General features: G+C 37.8%; 1 protein-coding gene across 8 annotated transcripts in view; it reads right to left on the minus strand.

Moving 5' to 3' along the window:
* LOC129718538 (titin-like) overlaps positions 1 to 15,374 on the minus strand; it is a 219,263-nt gene that overhangs the window by 151,420 nt on the left and 52,469 nt on the right. Inside the window, exon 1 of one of the 8 annotated variants that reach the window (XM_055669403.1) lies at positions 4,731 to 5,221. The exons of the other annotated variants lie outside the window; for them this stretch is intronic. The gene's annotated coding sequence lies outside the window, so the exon portion shown is untranslated. Of the gene's footprint in view, positions 1 to 4,730; positions 5,222 to 15,374 lie in introns of those variants that run through there. 8 annotated transcript variants of the gene reach the window in all.

A 15,374-nucleotide genomic window follows, 5' to 3' on the forward strand; every position in this document is an offset into this window, starting at 1 on the left:
ACCACTCGACTCCTCCCTAAATAAACAACCCAATAAATCATTCTTTGCTTTGGAATTTTAACTACCTTTGGTGCAAAAATAACTGGTGATCAACGAACTGCAAACAGTTGATTGACAGAATCAAAAGATAAATTCAAAAAGTCGACGTGAAGCTGTAAAACGCTCTTGTTTCGACATCATAAGAAAGCTTCGTCGGAAGGCCGTTAATGTTCATTTTTTATTCTCGTATCTTTATGGAAAATGAATCCATTTTTTTTTTTTCAAGATCTTCCATCTTTTTTGACATCAGTAGAAAAATATTAGAAATTTTTAGTTGTCAACCGTAAAACACTAAAAAAGCGACAGATTTCGTCCCCTTTTCCGTTTCAGATTATCATTTTACACCCCTACGTAACCGAACTTCCTGATAGACGTAGTTCTACGTCAAAACATCAATAACTTTGAATATGATAGTGATAAATCACTATTCAACTTCAACTTGTTCGTCTTCGAGTTCAACAACCCACCGCAGACGATCGAAAAGATGTCGCTTCAGGACTTCAACACCTTCATATGTTTTAGAACAGATTTCGGCCTCCAACATACACCAGACTGCGAAGTTCATAGGGTTTAGGTCCGAAGAACTCCGAGCCATTCCGAGCTTTAAAATGAACTATGGAAAATGTTCCGCAATCCACAGTTGGATTTTCTTCGCTTTTTGTGAACCTGCACCGAAAACAGAAGATATTCTTTCCTGCCTGAATCAATTTTTATTGAAGCAGTGTTTATTTAGAACCTTTACGACATATAAGCTGTTAACACCCCTTTTTTGTGCTATATAACATGCTTGAGACGTTTTTAACAAAAATTGCACTCGGCACGCACCATCTTGAAAAAAAACTCTTGAAATTGGTCTATAGTACATTAAGGTCGCTTTTTACGCGGTTTTTTTACGCGGGTTTTTTTACGCGGGTTTTTTTACGCGGCTTTTTTTACGCGGATTCCGGAATTTACGCGGTACTTTTTTTTGCCCGGATTTCGGTTCCCCTTCACTCGGAATGCAAAATTAACGATGGTTTTTTTTTTACGCGGATTCCGGAATTTACGCGGTTTTTTTACGCGGATTCCGGAATTTACGCGTTTTTTTTTACGCGGATTCCGGAATTTACGCGGTTTTTTACGCGGTTTCTTTTTACGCGACACGTATCCCCCGCGTAAAAAGCGACTTTAGTGTACTTACTTTCTGTTCGCTTTGCTGGGCCAACATATACGACTATACATAAAAGTCCAGGGGATTAAAGTCCGAGAAGCTGGGAGACCACAATGTCTTACCGAGAAAATCAGTTAAATTCTCCCTACACCACACTTGAACGATATTCGCCGTGTGGACCGATGCACCGTCCTGTTGAAGGACGTAGTGATCCTTCCCGTAGAACTCCCGAAATACTAGGGCCACGACCTTCTCTTTAGAACATCGACCTTATAGAACGCAGCGGTAATTTTCACGTTTTTTCTCGATAAACGCCAGTGGGAGCTTACCACGCCTGAATAACCCCAAACTATTAGCGCGGATATTTATGTGGGATGCTGGCCTACGTCGGCGCTCACAGTTGATTATTTTGGACATTGTGCAGCTGTTGCAAGACAAAGAGATTTTGATCAGAAAACACGAATCGGACCCTGTAACAAGATCCAGGGGTACCACAGGAGTAATTCCACAATAAATAGGCAACCATTTCCATCAAGCAATTTTGAACTAAACATGTTATTTTGTGCTATTGGTAATTTATTTGAAACATGACTAATTAAGGAATAGAGTTAATGTTAAAAGAGGTGGATGGTTAAAAAAAAATTCTGGGCCAGAACAGTTTGTTAGATCAGTGTGACGTCTTCGGCAAAGTTGTAGCTAATAATTTTGTCTTTCTAAAAATATATACACTTTAAAAAAAAATTTTGACAAAGTTGCAGATAATATTTTTTTTCCACAAAAAAAAAAACACATCGTGAAAAATCTTTTTTTTACTTCAATAAAAAAATAAAAAAATAGTTTAAAATAATAATGCTAATTTTTAATTTTTTTAAACTACAAAAGACTAGCAAGACATTGATGGTCATCTGATCAGGGAATATGAGAAACAAAAAAGTCATACGCTCCAAAAAAGTTCACTGAGAAAAATGTTACACAAATGAAAAACTTATTATCTAAAAAAGGTTTTATTTAAGACTATTGTTTTTCCTAAAATCTACAAAAGATTTGCTATAAATTGATGGCTGTTCGATAATGAAAAAATAAAAACAAAACAGTGAAAATTTTTCAAGAAAATATAAAAAAAATATGTCTAGAACGTTTGGTTTGATATAACATCTTCAGCAAAGTTGCGGGCAGCAATTTTGGCCTTCGAGAAAATATATACACCGTGAGACGAAAAGAATTATTTTGAGTAAAAAAAACGCTAAAATATACAAAAATACATATCCGAACAAACTCACTTTTATGAATCTGAATTTTGTTTCATAAAAACTGCACATTATGAGCTAACCAAAAGTAATTAACTGAATCTGGAGAAATAAAACATAAAATTTGTCAAAAATAACAATTTTTTTTTGTTAAACTTTTTTACAGCACTTTATATTCTTTTAGAAGTACATTTTCATCTAAAAAATAAAAAAAAACTAAACCGAGGCTGAAAATGTTGTTTATCATTAATAGGCACTCGGCGCAGGAAATAATCCCGACGTTTGGTTAACGTCAGCGCGAAATCCGGGCCTCCAAGTTTTGGGATTATTTCCTGCTCTCCATGATCATAGCAAATCTTTTGCAGTTTTTATGAAAAAAAAAACAAATCAAATATGAGGTCTTGAACTATTCGGTAGCTGAAAGGCTAGTCGAATTTCATTCTCGAAACCAGCTTCATGACAATGAATTTGTAAATCATATGTCCCAAAATATGTATCGCTCTTCGTATGTTCACGACAATTACTCAAACACTTCTGAATCTGCTTTGTTTTTCGATACATTCAGAATAGAGGAAACTCGAGGAATTCCGAATCATTTACGTGTGCAGTAGACCAGATTATCTCTTCATCTTTACGGAAAAACTCACTACTTTGTGACGCAAAAGTTTGCAATATACCGTGCAATTCTTTCCAAAACAAATTAATCCACCTAGCGGTCAGACCCAGCCTTTCTCATTCAAACTTATTATATGTTAGAATAGATTTACACGATTTAAGAGAAAAAATACTCCTTGAAAATTTCTGCTGGTTTCAGCACAACTATACCATTATTAAATACTATACCATTATTAAATTAAAATTAAAAACCTAACATTCACACACATATGAGCATACATTAAAACATACATATGCAAATATAATGAAATAAATATGTTTCGAATACATCACGCAAAAACCCAGATGACTACTTCTGGTTACCGGAGTACATCCTAAAATGGCTAAATTTTGCCTAATCCGGGTATTTCGATGGCGAAGATGCCGACTTCATCCATTATGAGTATTGCGGAAGCGGTACACCCAAAGGCCAGAAATCAACTTAGGGCGCCATTTTAAATTTCTACATACTTAGTAGCTTCCGATTTCTGGAAAATAACCTTAAAGGGACAAACATTACCAATGTTTTTCAGGAACACTATCCCGGGCTCGAAAGCCGGTAGTAAACTCCATATTTCACTTTGAAACCCGATTTTGCAGCTTTCGGTTTCTGGAAAACATCCACACACGTACACACCCACACACAAACATATACACAAACATATACACCAATACATGCACACATGCAGAAAATGCTCCTTTCGTCGAACTGAGTCGAGTAGTATATGACATTCGACCATTTGGATCACTTTTCTACCTTTTAATTAGCCAGTGATCGTTAGGAGAAAGTCAATATGTTTACTTTCATTATGTGATTTCACATTTTTATGAACAACGGACAAAGTTAAAATCCGAATACAATGAAATTCAATAGCAACCTATGGGGCAACTAGACTTTTCATTTGACACTAATTTTGTGAAAATCGGTTCAGCCATCTCTGAGAAAAATGAGTGAGTTTAAACAACCTCAGGATAACTTTTCTCTACAGAACTTTTGAACCATATGTTCAATCATAACGAAATTTAAAAGTTAAGGGTTTTGGAGACAGCCCGATCATTTGAAACCAGTTTTATTGAAATCGGTTATGTGGTTTCTGAGATATTGATGTTTCGTGATTTTTACATTTTGATACATAACCTCTAAACTAAAAATCCGATTACAATGAAATTCAATAGCAACCTATGGCACAACTAGACCTTTCATTTGCAATTAATTTTATGAAAATCGATCCAGCCATCTCTGAGAAAAGTGAGTGAGAGAAAGAAGTTGCACATACACACACACACATACACACATACACACATACATACAGAAAATGCTCAGTTCATCGAAAGGGGTCGAGTGGTATATGACATTCGGCCATTGGGACCACTTTTATACTTTTGGTTTTTCCAGTAATTGCTATACCTTTCTAGGAGAAAGGCAAAAATATCAACGAAAATTTTCAATACTAATTTATTTTCACTGCTTTTGTCTTATGCTTGTAAACAACGCTCAAGAAATTTGAAGTCAAAAGCCGAAAAGCTTTCATTCGACAAGTAGTATTGTTGTGACTTGAATTTGTAATCGAAAAAACGAAACAAAAATAAACACCGTAATGTAGTGTAAGTCTGGCGAGCATAAAACACAAACTATTTACCTTGAATAAAGTTTGCAAAGCTAACAGCTGCCACAGCGACTTAGCTGATTATTCAAATAAGTGTTGAAACGTTCATTGAGCCTAATTGTTCAGGTAATCACCACTCGTCAATACATCATTATAGATCACAAACTTGATTGCGCTTCGACGCTGTTAGTGTCAGCAACAGTCCATAAACCTACAACTGAAAGGTTGCAAAACTAGGCGACGTTCAAGTCACCGGACGGTAACGCTTATCACTTTTTATCACACGTCTGTATTCCCTTGTTTACACTTCAATCAACGGTTACGATCTAATTCACTTCCTCGAGAGCATGGTGCGTATGCTGCGTTGATTGCACCTTTTTCGAGACACTAATATCTTCGAACACCCACGATTGATACTTCCAAGATGCGCATCACATCAACAGTAAGAGAGAGAACATCTGTTGAACACCAGCACCATGATCATCAGCTACCACCTTTGTCGTCGCGCGTCTAGTCGGTTTGATTGCAAATTGAGCACTGACCGCAAAGGCTCTTCGATGCGGCAAAATTGGGCTCTCGAAGATCACTTCCAAGTCGAGTACCCCCCTAAATCGTTTCGCACGTCTGGCCACCGCCATCCACTGCTGCTAAGCGACCGCAGCCAGTGCAAGCGGTGGCCCCCAAAGGGACACGTAACACGGCGCAAAGTGCAAATTCATAGCCGCGTCCTGTGCGCGATCGTGTGTCACGACGACGGCAGCCGAGGGACGGAGCGCCCATGCGAGGGGGAGTTTCAAGAGCGATCACTGACTGCCTATAATTGGACTTGGCGAATTTGGGCTCGTGCAACTTAGTTGCTATTGCTGCTGATAGTATTAGCGATCGTGTGGAGTTGCAAACTGTCCCGATCTGTTTGATTCCATCAGATGGAGATTTGCACGATATAGATATCATCAGGAAGGCTTCGAACGAAAATCGGTAGCGACCATCGAAAGAGAAGATTGATTACAAATTGCAAATTTAGGTTAAATCCGTATGAATTGGACCGATCAACATTATAATACATTATTGTCAGCGTCGACAGTGCTTTGACATTCATTATATTCAGTTTACTTTCAATATTTTATTATTTCAGTTTTACTGTGAAAATAGGAAAACCGAGAAAAATGTTCAAAATAAATCAATATTCTATTATTTGTAATAACTTCCAGTTTTATTGTGCTGTTATTATTACAAATATTACAAATGATCGAATATTTGATCAACTCAATGTGCATAAATTGCTGTTCAAAAATCATTCTGGACTGTGAGTTTCCGTATATAACGTACCATACAATTACCATGATTTATGGAATTATTTCTGAAAATATATTTTCAAGATAACACAAACATATAAAAACAGCATTCTAGTGACCATACTAATCAATTTCGAACACGGAGAGAAAAAAACCTATTGCCCAAAAGTCTACCACCAATGCGACGGGAGACCACCGCAAGAGCCCACAGTAAGCAGCAACTTTACACGAGTGGTTGAAGACACAAAAAAAAACGAAGTTAAGGACCACTTTGCCTCGCGAGTAGTTAAGACGAGTGGCCACCTGCCCAATGCGAATAAGGCCAAGAACGTTACCCGTTTTTGGTAGTTCTGCAGGTACCGCCGCGAAGCTTCCGGCTTTCGATGTCTTGTCCAGCCAGTAGTAGTCGGAAAGCGAACGTTTTGCTTTCAAGAACGCACATACATTATTTAATGCTTCCACCACTTCTTATTTGCGTTGAACGCAGGAAGAAGCCGCGGATGCTGTTTCCCTTGAACGTATTTAAGTTTGCACAAAAAGGTCCCGGTTTCCCCCTGCCTTCACCAGAACAGATCGTGCACCATTTAATCGGATATTGATTATATGCACGTACCAATCACTGCTGTCCCAATCCGGGTGATCTGCTGACCACTCTTTGCAGACCGACAACATCAAGAACTTCTCTGCATGAAGCTTACCTGCCCAACAGCGCGCTTATGTTTTCCTGCTCTATGCTTAGTTAGTTCGCCTTTAAACACAACGTTTCTTCACACGCGGTACGAGAAGCGACACTTATGGGGATATTACCTCGCATGTCGCCAGAGACAGCATTCGATGGCTGGTCGGTAGCTGGACAAGTAGACAGTTGGACGAGGGGTACAGGTTTTTCATTGAGAGACCCCATTTAGCCATCTACGATATGAATTCCTTAAAAGGGAAGTCGTTTGCCTGAATAGTGCTATCCAATAACAACCACATCATTGGTTCAGTGAACAGCGCAAAGGCCTACAGCTTCTCAGCCAGCTCGGTACAGCTATCTCCCTCTCTCCCAACCTGCACGCATGCATGCTTATTGTCACACACTGTGGTGTCTCTGTGCAGCGAACAAACAGACAAAACTGTGAAATGAAAAGTGAACCCGATGACGGATTCAACGACAATCCGGACAGCGAACGAACGCCGCCGACATTCCCGGCTTGGTCATACAGACGGTGTCTGGTCCGAGCTGGCATCGGGTGGCGCGTAGTGAAGTTGCTTCTGGATCTGGACTTATACGAACTGGGAGGATTTATTGGTCGTTACGCAGAATGTGCGAGCACATGTTAGACACTCTAGTTCGATTATTTCGTTTTTTCTCACAAGTGAATTAGATAGAGCAAGATTAATATGGTGACTATATGTAGGAGTAGCGCTTTAAGGAATTTTCCTCGTATAAAAGAGTATTTTTTCTAGAAAAATTTACGGTGATGCAATAGAGTAAACTCAGTTGAATACATTGAAACATGCGAGATTGAAGTTAACTGAGAAAAGATTGATATTTTTTTTTTGTTCATCTATAAAAGATTGATATTGAAAGTATCAACTTTCAAAATGGCGGTACCGTTGATGCTCGAGCTGTTCTCTTTAAACGTGCGCCGTATTACATAACTCAAAGACTGTCAAACCGATCATCTTTAACCTGGTCAAAACCATATCCAAACTTTCGCTTTGAATAAGCACTGTAAATAATTCATTGAATCGATTTTCATTGTATTTAAGTTCGTTTGATTTGTGTTATTCTTGGTACCTTCGAGTCGTAAGAAGTCATCCACAAATCAAATGAAATTTTTTTCCGGTATTTCGGACGACCCCGCCAAATTTGAAAACCCCTTTTTACTATCTAAAATACGCTTGTTTTCGAATACAATTAGCAGCTTAGTTCGCACATGGCTTATTTTTAAACAACAATAATAGAAATACATTGATTACTATATTAAAGGGGGACCCCACTCTAGAAGGTCGAAAAATAATGAATTTTAGTGATTTTTTTTTCAGATGTTTAGAGTAAAGTAAAGTGTTTGGGTATTTTGGTTCTTCATTAAATAATTTTTGAAGATGTATTTTGCATACCGTGGATGCAAATATAGTGAGTATTACGCTATTGGCAGTGTTTTTGTCCAAACCATTTTTTTTTTCATCTAATGGTACGCTTTTCTCAGTACCTTTTGGACCGATTTAGTTGAATTTTTTTTCTAGCGTGTAAAAGTGAGTTATTTAACTTGTTACATATCCGATATCTGATTTTTTCAATGTTTTATGACTTTTTAAATAGCAATTTTCCATAAAAAAAACACTAATATATTACTAAAATGGCAGCCATTCTGGCAATTTTCGGGATTTTCAAAAACAATTCAATGTATCATGATCTGAAAAATTCAGAATATTTTCATTGTACATATATTTTCATTAATAATTATCGCATTAAATCTAATAATGTAATTTGTATCAAATTCGGAACAGCCTTTTTATTTATTCCAGATGCATTCGAATTCAATTATTTTAGGTAGACAATTTAATTCTCTAAAACTATTCAGGCATTTACGGAAAAATATACCAGCTTCGAATATTTGATTTCATTGTCAGTGCTTGCAAATAAGGCATGGTAACAATTGTAAAGGAAAATTGTGTTCGAAAATGGATCATTTTTTAAAACTAGTAATATAATAGTAATAGTAATAGTAATTGTAAACGATTTTTTGTTGTTGTTATCGTTGTTGTTGTTTCACTCGAGGTCACTGTTTCCGATGCTTTTTTATGTCGAATTCGTTTTCGCGATGCAGCGACACCCGGACTACACTTGTCTGACTACACGTACTTTCCTTACCGGTATCATACGCACGCCATTGAGTTTAATTTCTCATTCGTGCGTTGACCGGCAAAGCGGACGGTTCTTTCTGGAGAAGCAGAAATCGGGTGGTGACAAATATTGGCCGCTTATAACAGCGCATGCCATCGAACTGAATTTCTCATTTGTTTATTGACCGCAAAGCGGACTGTTCTTTCTGGAGCAACAGAAAGCAGAAGGTGGCAAATATTAGTCGCTGATGAAAGCGCACGCTATCGAATCAAAAATCTCATTCGTTCGTATAGATAGATTACTATTGCACGTGTGTGGGTAGCTATAGCGGGTGTTCATCGAAGATTCAGTATTTTCTCGTTTATTCATTAACATTCATCAAAAATATTGAAACGCCTGAGTGAATACGGTTGTAAATTCGACTCTACAGCAGCGATTTAAACTTCTTCATCCAGTCTTTATTTATCGAGAAAAAATTACTGCCGGTGAATGATTAACACTTATTTGCTAGAAACTTCATTTAGATCAAAAAAGGTTCTTTTAAGCATCTACGGTAAAAGGAATACCATAAATTATCGGTAAGGTTTTCTCAATGAGCGTACATTTAATTTTCGTTTTTGTTTCTCGGTGCTCCGTTTTGTTTTTGTTTCTCGCACACTGAGAAAAAAAAACAATTAGTTTCTATCGTGGAAAATAACCAAACATTTGGAAATGCTCTAAATCATAATTAAAGAAGTTAATATATTTACTTGTCACTCGCCAAAACCTTGATAACAACTACGCAAAAAACGTGTAATTGAGTGCTTGCTTTTTTAAATTATTGAAATACACGTAATTTCTTAAAATACATGAAGTTATATGCTGGGCTGGAGCTAAGGTTTTCCTGAAGTAACAGCGCCAATATAAAAGATCCATTCTTTTAGTTTATATTGTTTTTTATAACGCTTTAACGTCTCGTCTATTCATAAATGCACTGTTAGATAAAATTGCAGAAAATACTAGAGTTGCTGGTTGGCAAATGTTTGGACACGTGTAACTTGACACGCTAATGTGGTCATTCTCCTCTGTCCAGCAATTCCTATCCCATCCTCCACGAGGTGCCTACCGGAATGCGAGTAACCTTAGCGGAGATCGGGTAACCAATCCCCGGTGGAAACTATGGTCGCATGCTGATTGGGAAGGGGGCAGTACGCGGCTGTATCCCCATATTAGGGGCGGCGTACAACAGCGTCTGACCCGGAGCGGGCGGCTGAATTATGGGATGCTGTATCCTGCCAGCAACACCTAAGATGGCAGCCCCATCAGCAGGATGTATGTGAGGATGTAATGTGAGAAAGGGAATTCCGTGCAGTAAACCCTATTGCACACACTTCTTTAAAGTACCACATCCACTATAGTGTCGGCAGAGCAGCGGAACGGGGCGTCGGTTTCGTCGTGCGTTATGAGTATTGTATGTTATGTTATTGTTATAACATAATGTTATGTTATTGTTATATGTTATGAGTATTGTTATAACTGAAAGGTAAAAAATATTCATCGCAATCGGTTTTTGTATTTATTGTCGTTTTACAAAATATTTTGGTTTATTTCCACGTAAAATAATAAATTTCATAAGCTTTCAGCAATAATCATGTTAGCGTACTTTGATTATAAATCTTGCGCTTTTCTGGATTTAAGGCTTTGGTAACAATTTAAAACACGATTCATCACGGTCAAATGTTGATTCTCGTTTCACAAAATAGTGAGATGCAGGATTGTAAAATTTTTGCAACTGCACGAAACCCTGAAAAATCTGCCTCACAGGTTATGCCCTCGCACGCATTTTTGGAAGATCTCCGTGCGCAAATATATAAAAACGCAAATTGAATAAACACAGACTCGAAAAATATATGTTTTACAGACAAAATTACAAATTCTGTATTCCTGATATTACTTAAAACTTTGTTTGAGTCATGCATGCGTTACAGCAAGAAGATGCGTGTTCTCTGTTTTGAGTGTAGTATGCGTTTCTCCCTCTCACCCACACGCCTACTTTTTTTTAAAAATTACACACATCATGGTTCTAACCTGGGAGGAAGAAACGGATAGGGTAGATCTACTTAATATAGACCACTTCCTTCAGTGGACCACCCAAACTTCTTACACTAAATGACACATTATAAATATACTTATTTTGATTTGTGCTTTGACAACTTCAATAATGTTCTTCATTAGAAATGATACAACAGACGTTTACTATAATATTCTTCATTAAAGCTGCAAAAAATGTCTTTTAATAACAGCTACCTGGTTTGCCATGGTTTGTTAACGTTTCCATAGGAAAGGGCTTTACCAAAAACTGTACTGGCATCACACTTTTCGAGCAAAACTAATCAGATTTTCGATGAACGGGTAGGATAATAGTGTCTTTCAAAGATAAGCAATAAATTTAACTAGAAAAACACTTAAAATATTGGAAAAAAAACGGCCCAAATAAGGGTGGAAATAATATTGTTTCCTTATTCCGACACGCTTCATTTCGAACAAAAGCTATCATCGAAATAACGCCGCGAATCATAGTTACCATAGTAACCATAAATTTGTTATGATCGTGTTATTGTACAAAACTGCTGCTAAAATGGGAAAAACGCCGAAAATTGGTAAAAAATTATACTGAAGCAGCTGTTACTGAGTGTCTTCAAGCAATAAAAAGTGGTGTTTCGACTGTAGAAGCTTACAGGCGCTACAATGTTCCATGATCCACCGTAATGTTCCGTGCAAGCAGCACCTGGACAGGAAAACCACGAAGAGGTAAACCAACTGCATTGACTGTCGCGGAGTTAGGATTCTATTGTTGACTGGATAACTCGGATGGCACGTAAAGGATTCCCTATTACGAAAGAACGGCTGCAGTCTACAGTTGCAAGATTCATTTCAGAAAACCCTCGTCATTCGGACTGCAAGGTGAAAGCCGGTATGTTGATACAATAGTAAACTTTTATGTTATTCAATGCTATTGCAATATTGTCTGTGTTAGGTTATAAATGGTACTGTGGATTCATGAACCGCCATCCAGAACTCTCAGTGCGTAATCCAGAGTTAGTTTCATCAGCGGCAGTTACGGTTGAAGAGATATCTTATTTAGACCTGGCCCAAATTAGGAAATTGTTGTGGTCCAAATAAGGAAACGGTGGCCCATTAAAGGAAAAGACGTTTTATCTTGTTGTTTTTCATGCAGAAAAGATGATAAACTTGTTACTTCATGTTTGTACATAATGAAATACTTAATTCAGTTTAGATATTTACACTTTTTCTTGCAAAATTTGCAGCTACGCTACTAAGTGGTCCATTAAAGGCAGTTATACCCTACGAAGCTGTATGAGTGTCAAAATGAACCAGAATGAGCTGTGATTGACTGCCAGTTTGAACCAAGCAAATAAAAGCATTTTGTTGCGATGAGTATTGCTATAACTGATACCTTTCAGTTGCTCGAAAAGAGCGGGGGCCTAGTGTGGTTGGTAACGTCTCCGCCAACCACGCTCGACGCCTGGGTTCGAATCCCACCGCCGACATAGGTGTCGATGGTTGTGAGGTGGCGTGATCCACTCACAACCAACCCAACTGTTCTAGATTCAATCCTAGCCGACACCGGGAGATTTTCTGAGGCGAAAAAATCTCTGGGATCACGCCTTCCATCGCATGAGGAAGTAAAGCCGTTGGCGCCGGTCCGTTAATAAACGGGTCGTGAGTTAGGGTCCTGGGTGTGGAGTCGCCTCCCTGGGCGTCGGTGATTGGCCACAACAGTGGCGGAACTAGACCGACGGAAAATAAGCGAGAATAAAAAAAAAAAAGTTGCTCGAAAAAATATTCATCGCAAACAGTATTTGTATTCATTGTCGTTTTACAAAATATTTTGTTTTTTTTTTTTACGTAAATAAATTTCATAAGCTTTAAGTAATAATCATGCTAGCGTACTTCGATTATTAAACTTGCGCTTCTCGTGATTTAAGGCTTTGGTTACAATTTCGAACACACTTCATCACGGTCGAACTCAAAACTCTGAAAAAACTTTTATACAGCGGCAAATTGAAAAAAACACAGACTCGAAAAATTAGTCTGTAAAATTTGCACATTCAGTATTCCTGATGTTACTAAAAACTTCGTTTGAGTCATGCATGCGTCGCAGCAAGAAGATAGTTACACGCTATCAGAAAACGACGCATGTGCGTGTTCTCTGTTTTTAGTGTAGTATTCGTTTCTCCCTCCCAGGTTTGACCCCACTCTCAACTTGATCCCACACAAATGGAACACATGTTTTAACCAGTTTTGCCGGGAAACAGCTTCAAATGATAGGGATGCAGCACAGACGTCAAAAATCATGGTAATTTCCGGACCCAGAAATTGACTCCCTATTCCATTTTGAAATCCAAGATGACGACTTCCGGTTTTTAGAAAGCACCCTAAAATGCTTCACTTTTTAATTTTATCACTTCCACTTAGGGAACATTCACAAATGATGTAGCATTCGAGGGGGGAGGGTGGAGGGTTTGCAGTTTCGTTACGAAATGTGAAGAGAGGGATGGTGGGGGGTCATGCCAAGGTACGTGGCAAATATGACACTAAGAAAAAAAAATATCCATTTTTTCCATCAACTCACGATTTTCTCTTTGCCCCCTTTCTGGGAGCAAATGTCTAATATGAATCACTACGACAGAAGAAGAAGAGAAGCAAAACAGTGAATTACAGTGTTCAAGCACGGACTGGGGATCGTAAATATCAATTAAAGTGGCTATGGATGATTATCGACAGTTTCCGGCTTTTATCGATAACTATCGATATCTACTGACAGCATGACAGCAACAAGGTGATGCACAAAAACAAAAAATGTTGCTTTTTCTCCTGACCGAAACAATTTTGTCGTGTCGTTGCCAGCTTTGCAAAATTATCTTCAAGCTCTTTCTTACACATCGTTCGCATTTACGCGAATCTCGTCTAGATTGGAATCACCGAGAACCCGTGCGATAATTTAATTTTATTTGCAATTTGTAATTTGGGGGGGGGGGGGTTTGTTATAGAGCTACGTTATTATCTAGAGGTGAGGTGGTCTACAACTCTGTGACGAAATGCTATGATTGGAGAGGGGAGGTCAACAAAACCCCAAAAAAGCTACGTCATTTATGCATGCTCCCTTGTAACTTTTCACGACATGCAAATACGATACCAAAAAAAGATCAAAATTATGGTCGCAGTAGTCCAAATCTTACAAAAGAAATACGTTTTTCGACTCTAAATAGGTGAACGAATGGGTAAATTTCAAATCAGAGACCTTAAACAACTTGAGTTGAGAAAAGAAACGTATGCCTTAAGCCGGATGTCTAAATTTCTTTTGGGTTGCTCAATATAAACCTAATCACAATGTGGCCATGCCACTTCCCTAACCTGCTCTATGTAATTTGTCAACAGTGTCTTTAGTAGAACCTAATCTTGGCTGACCTAAACATATGGCTGGGTTTCCTAGAGATTTCGAATTGAAAGTGATTGGAGTTTTTAACAATCCAAAAAAGGAAACCTGTCGTTTTGTTCAGTTTCCAAAGTAAACTGGATGTTCTTATGGCCATTGAACATTTCTAGAAAACTTTCTAAGTTTCCCTGTCTTAAAATGCAAAAAATTTCATCCACACACCTCCACCAACGTTCAGGGTAAGGAGTCTTTTTCTTTCAATTTACCTTTCAAATGTGCCATTAAAAGTTCACATAAGAAAGGTGAAAGAGTATTCGCCATCATTGCCCCGTTTGTTTGTTTGTAAAATTTTCCACGAAGTGAAAAATAATCGTCTTCCATGCAAAGTTGAGTTAACTTTAAGTAACTACGTATTTTAGTTTTCCAAGAGTTATCACATCTGTGTGAGAGAAGCCAATCTTCCAAAAGATTTATAGCTTCTTTCACTAGAACACGTGGAAACACATCAAAAGAAACCACCCCCCAAGGAATTAAAAATTTCAGAAAAAATTCTCCTGTGCTCTTCACAAATCGACTAGAAAATTTGTTCGGCATTAATTCAAATTCTTTGACTAACCATTTCGCCAATTTTTCCGTTGGTGCCCCCACAGCATTCATTTAATTTCCTGGTTTATGTACTTTTGGAAAGCCCTTATTAAGAAGAGTTTAAAACACGAAGTTTTTTTACAACACCTCTAAAAACAGGTTGACGTTCTTTAATAGTTTTATTCAAAATTTGTCAACATGTCGGCAAAAACCTTGACTCTCTGTTGCCTGTATGGACCATAAATAATTTGCGTAATCATTAATGTTCAAAATCACAATTTTATTGGTGAAGTTTTTTGAAAAACCTAAATTAATCCACCTAGCGGTGAGACCCAGCCTTTCTCCTTCGAACTTATAATTTGTTAAAATAGATTAACTCCAACACTTGAAAAATACACCTTGATTATTTCTGCTGGATTTGTTATTCATTCTAAACAAAAAATTTTTGGTAGCCAACAGCACAACTATACCGAACATTTAAAATTTAACATATCATCGGCTTCGTGCAACACTGGCACAAC

The sequence above is a fragment of the Wyeomyia smithii genome, chromosome 1, assembly GCF_029784165.1.
Source record: "Wyeomyia smithii strain HCP4-BCI-WySm-NY-G18 chromosome 1, ASM2978416v1, whole genome shotgun sequence".
NCBI classification, from domain to species: Eukaryota; Metazoa; Arthropoda; class Insecta; order Diptera; family Culicidae; genus Wyeomyia; species Wyeomyia smithii.